This window comes from Heterocephalus glaber, unplaced genomic scaffold (assembly GCF_053883595.1).
Source record: "Heterocephalus glaber isolate CG9 unplaced genomic scaffold, H.glaber_assembly_v1.0 deba00001504, whole genome shotgun sequence".
NCBI classification, from domain to species: domain Eukaryota; kingdom Metazoa; phylum Chordata; class Mammalia; order Rodentia; family Bathyergidae; genus Heterocephalus; species Heterocephalus glaber.
The window spans coordinates 13,139,495-13,154,993 of NW_028258324.1; the positions used below are offsets into that span (position 1 = coordinate 13,139,495).

Genomic DNA, 15,499 nt, shown 5'->3' on the forward strand with positions numbered 1-15,499 from the left:
TGTGCAACACTAGAATCAGAAAAATACTAATCAGTACAATAACAAGATCGAATTATACACTCATTAGGGAGATTAAGTTAAAAGTTTTAAATGAACAAATGTCAGCTTAGGTATGAACCAGTTAGAACTTTCTAATACTGCTAATGTGAATGTAAAATGATAAAACCATTTTGGAAAACAAGATAGAAATTTCTTGTATTACTGTTAAATACCAACAGTTCTGTTCATAAGTTTTTACTTAAGAGGAATGAAAACACATGAATTGCTGCGGGTTCAAGGACAGCCTGGGCTACATAATGAGTGCAAGGCCAGCCCCTGAACTACAGAGCAAGACTCTGCCTACAAGAAAAGAGAAAGAGAAAGGAAAAAAGGATGGATTGTTTGAAATGACCCCTGATAGTACATAAACACACTGCCTGAATGACACTCAGGGTAAACTATTAAGTGGTTAAAGGGCTTTTGGGTTGTTTTCAGTTTGTGGTGGTCAGTAGAGCTGCTGTAAACATTTGAGTTCAGGTTTTTGCGTGATCATAGGTATTTGTCCTACGAGGGTAAATATCCAGGAATTAGATATAGTCATATGATAAATGTATATTTTAACTTTATAAGAAGCTGTCAAAGATAAACAGTTAAAAGTGGTAAAAATGACTTTTATTTAATAACTGTTGAAAGAATTCAGTGCAAACTGAACTTGTCTTTGCCAAAACAAAAGATCAATTTTTTAAAAATGGTTGCTATGATAAAGGCATTGAATGCTATTATGGAAGGTTGGTCAGTGTGACTAGGTCACAAATTCACAGACTAGAGTTTTTGAATTGGCATTTACCTGGAGGGAACAAACTTACTATTATTTTTGTGGGACTGTACCTTGAACCCAGAACCTGTGCACTGAGCTGCATACCCAACTCATTTCTTAATTTTTATTTATTTTGAGACAGGGTCTCTAAATTACTGAGATGCTCAGGGTGAGTTTGAATTTGTAATCCTCCTGCCTCAGCCTCCCCAAGTGCTGGGATTACAGGCATGTGACACCATAATATTGATTTTTCTCAGGCAAGGAACTTTGAGGGGGCTAGAATCATCATCCTAAAATTTGATCTTGAACTGTTAGATACTATGCTAGTGTTTCTTTAAATCTCTTTGTGGGGTTAGGGTAAGGTGGGGGAAGTGAGACAATAGCGGTTTTTGCTGTCTTTGTTGTTTGTTTTTGTTTTTGCAGTACTAAGGATTGAACCCAGGGCCTTCACACAGAGTTACATACCCAACTCCTTTTTTATTTTTTATTTAAAGACAGGGTCTCACTAAGTTGCTGAACAGGCTGGGCTTGAATTTGTCATCTTCCTCTCTTCCCTTAGGCTCCCAGAGTGCGGGCATGCCCTTTTAAGTCTTTAATTTTTTTTTTTTTTTTTTGGTACCGGAAATCGAACTTGTGACCTTGTGCTTTCGAGGCAGGCGCTGGAACCACTGAGCTAAATCGCCAGCTCAAGTCTTTAATTTTTATCATATAGACTAGTGTTGAGGCCTGAGAGGTTTTTCTGTGTTTGCTGGCTCCTTTTGATCCTTTTCCTGGTTCCTCTGGCTAGAAAGATTAGGTTCTCAGAATTTGTGTCTCCCCGATGTTGTCCAGTTCAAGGCTTGGCTGAACCTACCTTCAAGGTAAGGTGGTGATAGGAGAGAGAGAGAAAAAGAGTATCTCCCTCTCCTTTTGCTACCACTCAGTCTCAATTTGTTCTTCATTTATCCAGAGGAACAAGTTTTTCTCTTGAGGTCTTAATAACATATGTGCCATCTTCTGTCATTGTGACAGCAGAGTAAATCCTTTCCTGGGACAAGGCTGGGAAAGGAAAGGAAGGGGAAGGGGAATGGAGGAGAAAGGGAGGGGAAGGAAAAGGGGAAAGGAAGGGAAAGGGAAGAAAAGGAAAGGGAAGGGAAAGGGAAGGAAAGCTCCAGGGATTTAACACAAGTACCCTCTGGCTTTTAAGAGCCTTTTCCCCCCATATTTTGGGCAAATATGCTCCTCTTAAGGAGCATGTTAAATTTATTTTTCTTCTGACTGGACCTACTATACAGTTCTCTATTCTGCCCACCTGTTTTCTGGTCAAAGCCAGGAAATAAAAGTGTGGTAGTGGTGATGGTGGTAATGGTAATGGTAATGGTGGTGGTAGAGGGAATCATAAGGAAATGTATTGCTGCTATATTGGTCTTTTTTCAAATTGATTTCTCTCCCCAACCTGCTTGCTGTTAATTTACTTTTTTTTCGGAATCTTCAGTGGCTGTTCTTCGTATTTTTTTCTGGAGATTTTAACTGTAAACAATTAAGTGCAGTGGATTTATTTTTATCTTCTCTGGAAATAAAAATACTTCAGTTAGTGATTTTTTTTTTTTTTTTTGGATATAGGGTCTCACTATGTAGTCCAGGCTGGCCTTGAACTTGTGGTGATCCTCCTGCTTCAGTCTCCCAAGTGCTGGAATTATAGGTGTGTGTCTCTATGCCCGGCTGCCAGTGAGTCCTAACAAAACAGTACAAGAGGTTCATCGGTAGTTTTGGGTTTCACTCTGGAAACTGATATTTACGAAACTACCTGTGCCTAGTATATGTGAGGCCTTGGGTTTGAACTATGCCATCCCCAAAATCAAACAGCTGTCACTGTGGAGAGGTTTTTAGGAGGTTCCTAAACCTACCCTACCTTCAGAATTAAATTGCAGGTTCACGGACTCCTATCATGGAAATAGAATTTTTGGGACATGTCAGTAAGAGGCAAAGGGATTAGACAAATTTTTTACAATTTTTATTAGCACTGTACATGTTTGAAGTGTATAATGATTATATTCATCATGGGGAGTGGATATGTATACATAATAAATCTTAATTTTTTTTGAGAATTAAACAATATTTTCATTTTTAATTCAGAATTTAAGCTAACATTATAACAGGATTACAGCCTGTATTCTCTTGCCCAGCTTTGCACTTACAGAGGCAGGCACAATCATAACTTTGGTATATATTCTTCCAGTCCATGGATTTAAACCTCTAAAACACATGTATATACTATACCTGTGTATAGAAAGAAAACTATAGTATCATTTCTTGGTTTTCATTTTCTATCTGGTGTAAAAAAGAAAATAATATAGGGCTGGGGATTTAGCTCAGTGGTTCTGCCACCTGCCTTGCAAATGCAAGGTCCCGAGTTCAATCTCTGGTACCAAAAAAAGGAAAAGAATATATATATTAAAAAACTGTAATGCCAGGGGCCGGGGATTTAGCTCCAAGTTTCACTGCTTGCTGCGCAAGCGCAAGGACCCAAGTTCGATCTCTGGTACCAAAAAAAACAAAACAAAACTGTAATTCCAAAACTTATTTCATTCCTCTCACTTTAAGTTCTATTTGTTTTCAGACCAATGAGTGCTATACAGATGTGTCAAGATTATAAACATAATTATATCATAATCATATTCAAGTCTGCCATTTTCAAAATGATATCAAGTCTACCATAAACTTGCATGCATCAGAATTATTATTCATCCCCCAATTGAAGGATATTTAGATTAGTTTCAGTTACATCAAACAATAGCATAGTAAATATCTATGTTTATGTTACCTTGGATTGTGTGAAAGTTTGTTTTGAGCTATGTTTAGAAATCAAAATTGCAGGCTGGGGATTTAGCTCAGAGGTGCCACTGCCTGCCTTGCAAGCTCAAGGTCCAAGAGTTTGATTCCCAGTACCAAAAAAAAAAAGAAATCAAAATTGTGAAAATACGAGATTTATGTATTTCTTTTTCTGTTTTGTGTGTGAGGGATGTGAGAATAGACAAATTTTAAAAGTAGCCACTGAAAGAAATAGTTTGGGCCCTCGAGAGAGGTGTGCCTTATGATTTGGAGCTGGGTATCTCTATGGGGCTTGGAGACATCTTCAAGATGGGTGATCTAAGATGTGTACCCTTACTGTCATGCTACCCATCTGCTGGGCTATGTCAGAATGTAAACTTACATGAAGTTGAGATAAACTGCTCACCTATATTGCTGCTTCCTTGAGGATAGGAGGATAGAGGTAGAGGTCTATGGCAAAAAATGTAATTTACAGGTGAAAAGCCCAATTTACAGGCTTATTTTGTCTTTAAAATCTTTAGGGATTTTTTTTTGGGGGGGGGTGGTTCTTGGAAAGGAAAAAGGCTTAAGTAACTTTCTTGACCTGAAGCTGCAGTTTCCCCAAAAATACAATTCCAAAATTCTGATTTTCCTTGTCTTCTTTCTACCTATCTCCATTTCTTCTATCCTCCCTCAGAACCAGGAAGCCCCAACTTAACGTTTTGGTGTAGTAACTAAAAGGAAAAAAAATCCATAATTATCCAAAAATACTTTTAAAATACTTTTTTTTTTCAACTACCTGTCTGTGTAAGATCAAGTTTTCTTCATATACTTAAACCAGAACATACTGCAGCACATTAAATGTAGGAACAGGTATAAGAATCTTCCTGGTTTGAATTAAATCAGACATGTAAAAGATGTGCAGAAATTGAATGTCATTCATTACCAGGCTGTGGTTCTGGAGTCTCCTAGAGGTGCTTTCCAGATTCTTTCTCCTGAACAATGAATTGGTCAAGACAAGGGAAAAAGGTAGTGAGGGCTGGGGATTTAGCTCAGTGGCCCCATGCCTGCCTGGCAAGAGCAAGGTCTTGAGTTTGATTCCTGGTACCAGAAAAAAAAGGGTAGTGAGGTTTTATATTTATTAAAAGTATTAAAGGTAGGGAAAAAAATACGCTCTCAGAAAAGGAGCTATGTCCTGTGGAGTGGGCCACTGAAAGAGGTAACAATAGTTACCAGTTTAATAGCAGTCTTTTGTATCTCCCATGTCAGGTCTAGGTCCACCTATCAAAAACCTGCTTGAGTTCTTACTAGAAGAATTAAAGATAGCACTTTCTGAGTGGTTCCAGATGCAGGGCTTGGGCACATGTCTCCTGGATCTCTGTGACTGACAAGTCACATCCACTTGCCCAGCTGTCTGGCCATGCCTTAATCTCCAGCTTTCAGTTCTTTGCGCTCATCATTGTCTTTTAGAAAACATAATTATTTTCATAAAAACATTAAAATGCATTGGATTAAATATTTGTAATTTAATTCCTATATATTCTTAGGTTTACTGTTTTAATTCCTGAGTAATGGTAAATATTGATAGAACCTACATAATCACCTCCTCTCTGGGGTCCTCAGTAATTTCTAAGTGTTGTTAAAGGGTGAAACCAGAATGTCTGAGATCACTAATTTAGTAAATTTGTATGTACTTTTCTGTTTTTTTAGAGGCAAAATAGTAATTCAGAGTACATGGGGAAGTGAAGTACATACATTTGACTTCCAGTTTCCACCAGTTGTTTTCCAAGATTGAAAAGCCATTTAACTTCTTAACCTCTAAGTCATACTTTGTAAAATGAGGATAGTGCTTTAAAGAATTACTGTGAGGGAAATACTAAGACAGTAACCTAGATTATGGGCATTCAATAAACATTCCTTGTTTAGGATTATATATTTTGACAGTCTGTGAGAGGATGCAGACCTCTGAATTAAACAAGTAGGTGTTCTCTGACTTAATCTGCCCCTTGCGCATTCATAGAGAATGTATTTATGAAGATCTCTAGAACAGAAAATTCCATGTTGTCCTTGGAGACATCTTGAAGTGATGTAGTTTTTTAATTTGAACTTAGATCCTGTTTTTGTGGCAGCCAGATCAGGAAAGGCAAAGAAAATGGTCAGAATTGTGCAAAGATCCAGTTTGAAATGACATTTGAAGTACACTTGAAAAACAAAGAAGTCAGGAAATAAGCCCAGGAAGAAAAGGTGAGCAGGATGTGAGTACTGTAACCTGGGACTGGGGTTAAGTCTGAAGTCCACAATGCTGATGTAATTATGACAGTGCAGGTATAGGGATCACAGTAGGCTGTTCAGATTCTCTAAGGGAAACCCAGCACTTGATGTCAGGTTATTTCAGGGGACCATGGTATTGATTATGCCCAAAGCAGGCTGTAAAGAGTTAACCCCTCAATTAACACTTTTACCTGGTGCATTACTGAAGAAATGACCGTTAAAGGGAAAGTTAAATTATTAAAGTTTTTCTTTTTTATATACTAGATTTAGGTTCTACTGTAAATGTAGCTTCTGTAAATGTAGCCATACCAGCTTATTCTCTCACATTTGTTTTACCTTTCTCCTCCATGTTTCCTTACCTGTACCTTGTTTTTTTGGTGCTACTGAGTATTAGTTAGCTTTCAAGTTAGTTGGTTTTCTTTTAATTGAATGTTTTAGAAGAATTAAGTAATATGTACCTATTGTGAAATATTAAAACCACACATTATCTATGGAAAAGGAAGTGAAAGTCATAGCAATTTATCACTTACCAAGGCTACCACTGTCTATAGTTTGATGTATATCCTTCCAGTCCTTTAAATGCATATATGAAAACAGGATTTTTTTATCATACCAGTACAGATTGAGCATTCCTAATCTGAAAATTTCAAATCTGAAATGTTCCAAAATTTGAAACTTTTTGAGTGCTGACATGATGCTATAAATGGAAGATTCCATACTTTACCTCATGTGATGGGTTATATTCAAAATGCAGGCACACTAAAAATATAATATAAAATTACCTTTGGGCTATGTGTATAGTGTCTGTGAAACAAATGAATTTATTTTTTAGGTTTGGATCCCATCCCCAAGGTATCTCATTTTATATATATGAATATTCCAATGTTGTACTTAATTTTAAGCAAGAGATTATAGAGAATTACCACCATCCTGAGCCAAATTTGAGTCCTTTATTGCCGGTGTTCAAAAGTGGCTTACACCTGAAAGGTCTCCACGAGGAAACGCAGCTTGCAGGGGTTCTTTTAAGTGGCTCTTCTAATTGGTGAGGGCTCTGGGAGAGGGGGAGCTCAAGTGGCGTTTCACAGGAGCAGAACTTTGTTAAATTAGTGGGGATCAGGGGAAGTTTCACACAGTTTAGTTGAAACAAAGTATCACAGGTGCTGGAGTATCCTGTTTACAAAGTTGTAAAGACAACATATAGTTGCAGATTGCTGTACCAAATGGGAAGGTGTAACGATAACATACAGTTGCCGATTGCAGGATGCTGTGTCTGTCATGCATTAACTGAGGGGACTCCCAAAGGGGAAAGAGGGAGGTGACCACCCAGAATCACTTGACTTTACACAAATGGAGTCAGGTTGGCTATCACACCAAAATCCAAAATTGGATACTTTTCTGGTTTGAAGCATTTAAGAAAAGGTATCCTCAACCAGTGTTTAAAATTTAGACACTCTTAGTATACATTTTGTTTCTAATTTTTAAATAATTACTAGCAGTGTTCCAGCAAACATTTATATATGGATTTTGAGTGCTTGCATACTTTTTTTCCTGTAGAATATAGATTGTTGGTTCAAGAAAATACACATTTGACACCCCCCACACACTTCCTCACTGCCATGCCATGAGTAAGCCTTCTGTGCCATGCCCATCTGTCATGCTGCCTTGCGTTGGTGCCAACCAGCTATGGACTAAAACCTCTATAGACTTTGAGCCAAAATATGATGAGAAAATAATTACAAATTTGATACCAGACAAATGGAGTCATAGTTGTGATGCTACCTGACCATATGGTTCAGAATCCTTTGACAGTGGCTTATGGAAGGAGTTTGGGAAGGTTTGAAGATGTTGGAGAAGCAGCCCTAAAATAGTGTAAGCTGAGCTTGATGGGAGATGTGGTCAGAGCTCAGAATGCTGATAAAAATGCAGCCAACAAAGACCAGGCTCAGGAGGTTTCAGTTGGGAACAAGAATTGCATTGGCTGGTGGACTCCAAGCCATGTGTGTGGAGAAAATTTGTGTGTGTTTGGCAGAAAATTTGTCTACATTTTGCTCCTGTTTTGAGACTAGGATACTGAGATCAGGGTGGTAGACTATAATCAATCTGGTGGAAGACATTTTAAGGCAGTCTGCTGTTGAGATGGTGGTATGGCTACTGTTTGGGGCTTTTAGCCAGTCTCTATTTTGAGAATCAAGACCAAAAGGCACAGCTGAATGATTTTAAAAGTTTAAAGTTAGGGCCTGCAAAGATGGAGTAGAGGAGAACTTGGTTTGCTGGGAAGGTTTACATTAAAAAGAAGTTAAGTACTTTGGTACAGGTTCAGGACAGTAGGAAAAATGTTTTGAAGGAATGTGATGAGCAAGGCTCCACCTTTTCCATGCTCAAAATTGCAAAGGTGAAAGTCTTTACTTTGAGAAGAGAGCCTCAGGGCACCATGTTCCAGAATGGTGGCCACCTTGGGAATTTGTTCCTCTGCATTCAGTGCATACCACACAGCCATCTAGGTGCTTGACCTCTAGCCAAGATAGAAGGAAGCCTAGCTACTGTTCCAACTGTTGGCAGACCTTGGCATCATCCACGTGGTACTGACTTCATAGGCATTCAGAATGCAAGAGTTGTGGGGTGTCTTAGTTACTTTCCTCATTGCTGAGACAAAATACCCATCACCCAAAGTTAAAAGAGGAAAGGTTTCTGTAGCTCACAGTAGGGGTTTTAGTTCACAGTTGGCTGCCTCCAAAGCAGGGTGGCATGGCAGAGGGGCATTGCAGAGGAGAAACAGCTTATGGCAGGCAGAAGGCAGGAAGGTAGCAAGCAATCACAGCAGCCCTCTTTCTGTGCCTTATAGTCCCTTATAGTATATCCAGGCTACGTGTTTTTAGGGCGGGTAGCACTCACACCCAGAGTAGACCTTCCCATTATCCACATTGAGAACTATGCCAGACCAATCAGTGGACTAATTTAGTAATCACACACCCTTAATGCCAGCATCACATAATCTAGATCTAGCTATCTCTGAAAAAGCCCCACCTATGACTGCATAAGGCTTTTTGGGGTGTGATCATCTAGTCACAAGCCTTAATGCAAGGTCAGGGAGGCTTCCAACCAGATTTCAGAAGGCATTGTGCTCCTGAGAAGGCAGTTTTTTTTGTTTTGTTTTTTGTTTTTGGTACTGGGGATCAAACTCAGGACCTTGGGCTTGCGCTTGCACTTGCGAGGCAGGCACGGGAACCACTGAGCTAAATCTCCAGCCTCCGAGAAGGCAGTTCTTGAAGCTGGGAGGGTGAAGCCAGTGCAGTGTAAACTCTAGGATGTTGGAAAAGCCAGGAACATGGAAAGACTAAGGAGAGCTTTAAGGAGTGTGCAAAGCTGTCACAAGAGAAGCCACCAGCAATGCTAGAGGGGTTAGGCTGCCCAACTTGGGAGTTTGCATCTTGCCACAGGTTGCCCTGGGTGCTGGATGTGGAACTATGGGATTTAGTTTTTGCCCTACTGGATTTTGGTCTTGATTTGGTCCCACTCCTTTCTATCCTCCTATTTCTACCATTTGTATTGGGGATGTTTATCCTGTGCCATTGTATATTGAAAGTGTTTAAGCTTTTCATTTTTACAGAGGTTTGCAGCTAAGAGTTTGCCTTAAATTTCAGAGACTGAAATTCAGAAACTGAATTTGGACTTTTCAGCAGTGCTGAAGTTGTTAAGACTTGGGCAACTCTTGGTGATGGACTAAATTCATTTTGCAAAAAGGGATGTGAATGAGTCTTAGGGGCCAGGGACGGAATGTTATGGTTTATATCTTGTTGTCCTTCCAAAGCCCATGTGCTCATGGGTGGGGCTTTTGGGAGGTGATTGGATCATGGAGGCAGGATACTGGTCGGTGGAGATTAGTTCACTGATGGATTTATAGCTAAATGTGATGTTGGGTGGCGAAGCCTGGTAGGAGAAGATGGGTTGCTAGGGGTATGGTCTGGGTCCATCTCTTCCTCACTCCTCTCTAAGCTCTCATTCTGCTTCCCGCTGCCAGGTCATAAGCAATTCTCCTCTATCATTATTCTCTGCCTTGGAGCAAGCTGACTGTGGACTCAAACCTCTACAAACTGTGAGCCAAAATAAACCTTTTCTCCTTACAGTTATGGGTGTTGAGTATAGTATCTCAGCAAAGAGAAAGTAACTGAGACATCCCTTTTGAGAAGATGTTTAGAAGAGATGAAGAATGTGTCCAGATTCAGAGTAGATGACAGAGCTGAGCAGTCTGATGTCAAAGCCATTATTCTTGTTTGTTTTTTAAATCCCACATTATCTATCTGTGCTATTCTTTATCTGTAAAAAGAAAATAATAGTCTCAACGTAGAAGGTCAGATGTTAAATTGACAGTTTCTGTGAAAATAAAATTTGGACCAATTCAGTCTGAGGTTGCATAGAGAAAACTAATGGTTTCATCCATTTGAACCAGTCTGTGCTAGATTAAAATAGAATGAATTTGATCTGGATTCCATTGGTTAGAAAATCTCAGATAACCTTTGAATTTCTTTTGGGAACACTTTCACAGAAGTACTGTTGACTGAGATAAATTTTATTGTATTAAGAAAATACAGTTTCGTTCTTAGGTAACTAAGGGCTTTATTCAGGAATGATTAGTCTCAACAAATCATTTGGGCATCTTTAACATTACTAATATGGCAAAATCATGTGGTCAGTACCTTCTTCAAATCACTATCATCTCCTCTTTCCCCAAGAATAACCTTATCTTCATTCAAAGTGTAGTACACTAGTTTCACCTACTTTGGAATTTTTTATAAATGGAATCCTACCCCATGCCTGTTATGTCTTCATTCATTCAGTGCTATGTATGCCAAATTTATACCTGCTTTTGGATATAGCTGTATTGTTCATGTATTTTAATTGCTGTATAATATTTGTATATATCTATGCTATAATTTATTTATCCCGTCCTTACACTGTTAACAAATGTTTCCATTCTGGCATTATTTGAAAAAAGAGAAAAAAGTACACATTTGAGATTTTGATGGCTATTATGGTTTGGATCTAAAATTTCTCTCAGAAGGCTCATGTGTTCACAGGTAATACTTTTGGAAGGTGATTAGATCATGAGGGCTCTCATGTCATCTGTGGATTAATCCATTGATGGATTTGTAATTTGATAGCATCATTGGGATGTAATGGAGACTTAGGAGGTGGATACCTAGTTGAAGGGAGTGAGTAATGGGGGGTGTGCTCTTAGAACTGTATCTTGTCCCTGGACTCTTCTTCTTGGGCTCTCTGGCTGTCTTTCTCTGCTTCATGACCATCTCCATGAGGTGAGCAGCTCTACTGTACTATGCCTGCTCAGCCATGATACTCTGCCTCACCATAGGCCCATAGCAGCGGAACTGGCCAACCATGACTGAAAACTCTGAAAATGAGCCAAAATAAATGTTTCCTCATTAAAGCTGTTTTATTTCAGATATTTTTGTCACAGTGAAAGCTAATGTAACTACTGTCAAATTGTTCTTCAAAAATTTGTATCTAGGGCTGGGGATTTAGCTCAGTGGTTCCAGCGCCTGCCTCGCAAGCGCAAGGTCCTGAGTTCGATCCCCAGTACCCCCAAAAAATTTGTACCTAAAAAATATAAGTTGAAGACAAACAGCAAACTGGGAAAAATTTTTACAGCAGATATGAGAAAGGGCAGATACTTTATTCTATAATAGGCTCTTGAAAAATAAACCTTCAGAAAAATGGGCAGAAGATATGAGTAAAAGTTTTACACAGTAAGGCAAATGCAAATATCCTTTAAGTAGGGGAAATTGTGTTTAGTCTCACTGTAATGAATGTACAAATAAAAACTACTCAAATACCATTTCTCACCTATCAGGTTGGCAAAAATGCAAAAGAGTGAAAAGATTGTGAAAAAATAATCACTGATACATTGTTCGGAGTACAAAGAATAAAGATTCTATGAATAGGAAATTTGGCAGTCTCTCATAAAATTATGTAAACCTTAAATCTTCAACTCAGCATTTTTTTGTGATTAACCCAAAGGTACACTAGTAGAAAAACAAAAGGGTGTATATATGAGTCTATTAATTGCAGCACTGTTTAGTGCCAGAAAACTGGAAACAACTCATTAAGGTCTAGTTGAAGAAACCAATACTTCTATAATAATGAAGTATGGTGCAGTTGTTAGAAATTGTAGTTATATTAGTAAATTAATCTGTGGCATAATCTTCAAGATAAATTGTTAAACTGTAGAAGGAAGGTTCAGACAATGTATATAGTTTGCTCCTGTATATGTATGTATGTATTGTGGGGGAGATGAAAATTAGAATTTCTAATTTATGTATTTTCTTGTGTACTTTTCTTTTTTTTTTTTTGGTACCTGGGATTGAACTCAGGTCCTTGCACTTACACAGCAGGCGGCAAAACCACTGAGCTAAATCCCCAGCCCTTGTGTACTTTTCTTAAATATTCAAAAAAGAAACAATAGAAATATAAAACAATACAATTCAAAATGATTGTATTGGAGAGCGGAGGGAAAGCAAAACTCTTGTTTCATTTGCAATACTGGGGATTGAACTCAGGACCTTTGCACTGAGCTACATCCCCAGCCCTTTTTTTTTTTGGTAGGGGGGATCGAACTCAGGACCTTGTTTGTACTTTCGAGGCAGGTGCCAGAACCACTGAGCTAAATCCCCGGCCCCTCCCAGCTCTTTTTTGAGACAGGGTCTCCCTAAGTTCCCCAGGCTGGGCTTGAACTTGCAATCCTCTTGCCTCAGCCTTCCAGAGTGCTAGGTTTACAGGTATGTGCCACCATGCCCAGTAGAAGCAGAACTCTCTGAATATACCTTGTTTGATAGTTTTAGAACTATCTAAATACTTTACCTAATTATGAAACAATTACATTTTATAAATGCCCAAACTGGAAACAAACCTAACTGTAGCCAAACTGTCAAAACCACATAGGAACATATATTCTGTAGTTGTATACTAGCATAATTAAATCATTAGCCAAAGTTCTTTCTAGAAAAATCAGTTTCTGAAAGCAGGTAGAGCTAACAAATTATTATTTTGGCAGTAATAGATTCAGACAATGATCATTGATGGCCGATAAAACCATTAGGTGAAGGTTTGTTGTTTTTAAGTGCTCCCATTTGACTTGTTTTCTTAAATTTATTATTTGTGTATGGCATCTAGATCCTTTTTCTTTCCCCCTCCCTTCCCTCCTGTTCTATTTTCAAAGTGAAGATTTGATGGGGAATTTTATAATTGATTAGCTCAATATTACTAAATCTTCCATTAGTCTCAACTGCAAAAGGTTCAGTCATAACGTGTCTCCTAGTATATGTCAATAAGTACTCAAGAATACTTGTCTTCTTTTATAGCCCTTTTTTTTTTTTTTTGGTACTGGGGATCGAACTCAGGTCCCTGCGCTTGCACAGCAGGCAACACTTGTCTTCTTTTAACAGGCAACAACAAAAGAACTTGGGAGAGAATTTAAGCATCTAGAAATAATTATCAGTTTACTAGAGAAAGGGGAGATCAAGGACTATCATGAGGATATACACCAGCCAAATCCATAAAGTGAGACACACTATGTGTCAAATAAATGACATGGAAGAGTGGGGAAAGAATAGTGTTATAGATTTGAACAGACTGAAAACATAGCCAAAAAATGTAATTTGCAAACTTAGTTTGAACAACCTTGTTCATACTAGGTATAAAAAAGATTTTTGAAATGAAAGAAATTTTGCTAGTGTTCTTAACTTTAATAAAGAAATAAATTTTTTAAAAATACTTTCACAAACTTGGAGGGGCCGGGGATTTAGCTCAGTGGTTCCGCCACCTGCCTTGCAAGTGCAAGGTCCCAAGTTCTATCCCGGATACCAAAAAAAAAAAAGAGGAAGACAAACTTGGAGTGTAGCTTAGTTGTATAGTGTTCACCTAATAGTACATGAGGCCCCTGGGTTTGATTCCCAGCACCACAAAGATGTCTATATCTATCTATAAATGAATTTCAGTATAACAGATTTTATTTGTAAACTTATATGTTTGTATATATTTTAAAACACTATGACAAGGAGTTACAGGTTTCATCAGATTGCCAAAAAGAACCAAGAGCCCATGGCAAAAAGCAGGTTGAGAATCCTTATTTGTTGATAATTTTTGTGTGTGTGTGGGTTTTTTTGTTGTTTTTTTTTCTGGTATGAGGGATCGAACTCAGGTCCTTGTGCTTGGGAGGCAGGTGGCAGAACCACTGAGCTAAATCCGTGGCCCCCTGTTGATAATTTTTGAGGGCTATTGTCTGTCAGTCTTTATAATTAAAACAGTAGGATTTCATTTCTCCCATCAGAAGTTGAAGGAATATGTGTGAACCACAAAGGCGTAATATTGATCGTTAAAGTTGGTTAGGATTCATTGTACTAGTATTCTCTACTTTTGTTTATATTGGAAATTCCCAGAGTAAACTTTAAAGTTTGGATCTATTTGTTAAGTACACGTATAATTTGGATCTTGAATGTCTCCCACAGGTCCATGTGTTGAAGCTTGGTCCTTGTAGGCGTTTCTTTCTCTCTCCCTCTCTCTCTCCTTCCCCCCTCCCTCCTCACTCTCCTTCCCTTCCCCTCTCCCCCTTTCCCTCCCTCTCCCTTTCTCCCTGCTCCCCCTCCCCTTCCCCTCTCCCTCCCTTTCTCCCTCCCTCTCTTTCTCTCCCCCTCCCTCTCTTTAAAAAAAAAAAGAATTGGTTGAAATTTTAACATGTAATTTGGATCATCCCAGTGGGAAACTCAAGGCCAGATAACTAATACCCCATTTGCTGGCTATGATTGGTTGAGCTTGTTTCATTTTCGTTTAAATTCTGAGTCAGAGGGCCAGGGATTTATTTAGCTCAGTGGCACTGCACCTGTCTTGCAAATTCAAGGTCCTGAGTTCAATCCCTGGTACAAAAAAAACCAAAAAAAACAACCAAACAAAACACATTCTGAATTAGATTTCCTTTTACTTACATAGGTACTTGGCGCTTTAAGGCCATCTGTCTGAGGGCTTCCTGGTTAATGATTATTTTAATAGTACTAAGAGTTGTGCTTTTGTTTAGGTAGATTTTTTGGAATCTTTTATGTTGTCAGTCATACTATCTACAAATAAGGATGATTTTTATTTTTTCCTTTTTAGTCTATACCCTTTACTCTCCCACCTCTTTGATTAAACCCTCCCCTCAAGGCTTTTGCACTAATCTACATCCCTGCCTCTTTAAAATTTCTTTTAAAATTTTCAGACTAGATCTCATTATGGCACTGAATTGCCCAGTCTGGACTCTTGATCTTCCTGCCTCAGCCTCCCAGAGTACTGGAATTATAGGCATGTATCACCATGCCCAGCCTTATTTTTTTTTCTTCTCTTACTGAATGGAATAGAACTTCTAGCACTAATCATAGTGGTGGGAATGAGAGTGGTGGGAATGAACATCCTTTCTCATTTTAGGAGAAAATAAAAATACTCTCTCACCATTAAATATGATGTTACAGGTTTTTTGTATGTGCTGTTGATCAAGATGAGAAATTTCCCTTTTGTTCCTATTTTTCAGAGAGTTTTTATCATGAATTGGTGCTGAATTTTTTTCAGATACCAGTTAGTGCGCTCATTTTTATAAATTAG

The 15,499-nt window shown here is 38.4% G+C and overlaps 1 protein-coding gene across 15 annotated transcripts in view; it reads left to right on the forward strand.

Annotated features, from left to right (window-relative positions):
• Nck1 (NCK adaptor protein 1) overlaps window positions 1-15,499 on the forward strand; it is a 138,038-nt gene that overhangs the window by 96,228 nt on the left and 26,311 nt on the right. For 2 of the 15 annotated variants that reach the window (XM_087186191.1, XM_087186195.1), the window contains exon 3: window positions 5,698-5,830. The exons of 11 other annotated variants lie outside the window; for them this stretch is intronic. The gene's annotated coding sequence lies outside the window, so the exon portion shown is untranslated. Of the gene's footprint in view, window positions 1-2,398; window positions 2,478-5,697; window positions 5,831-9,875; window positions 9,951-15,499 lie in introns of all 15 variants that reach the window. 2 more of the 15 variants (XM_021247470.2, XM_087186198.1) reach the window with 2 other exon arrangements.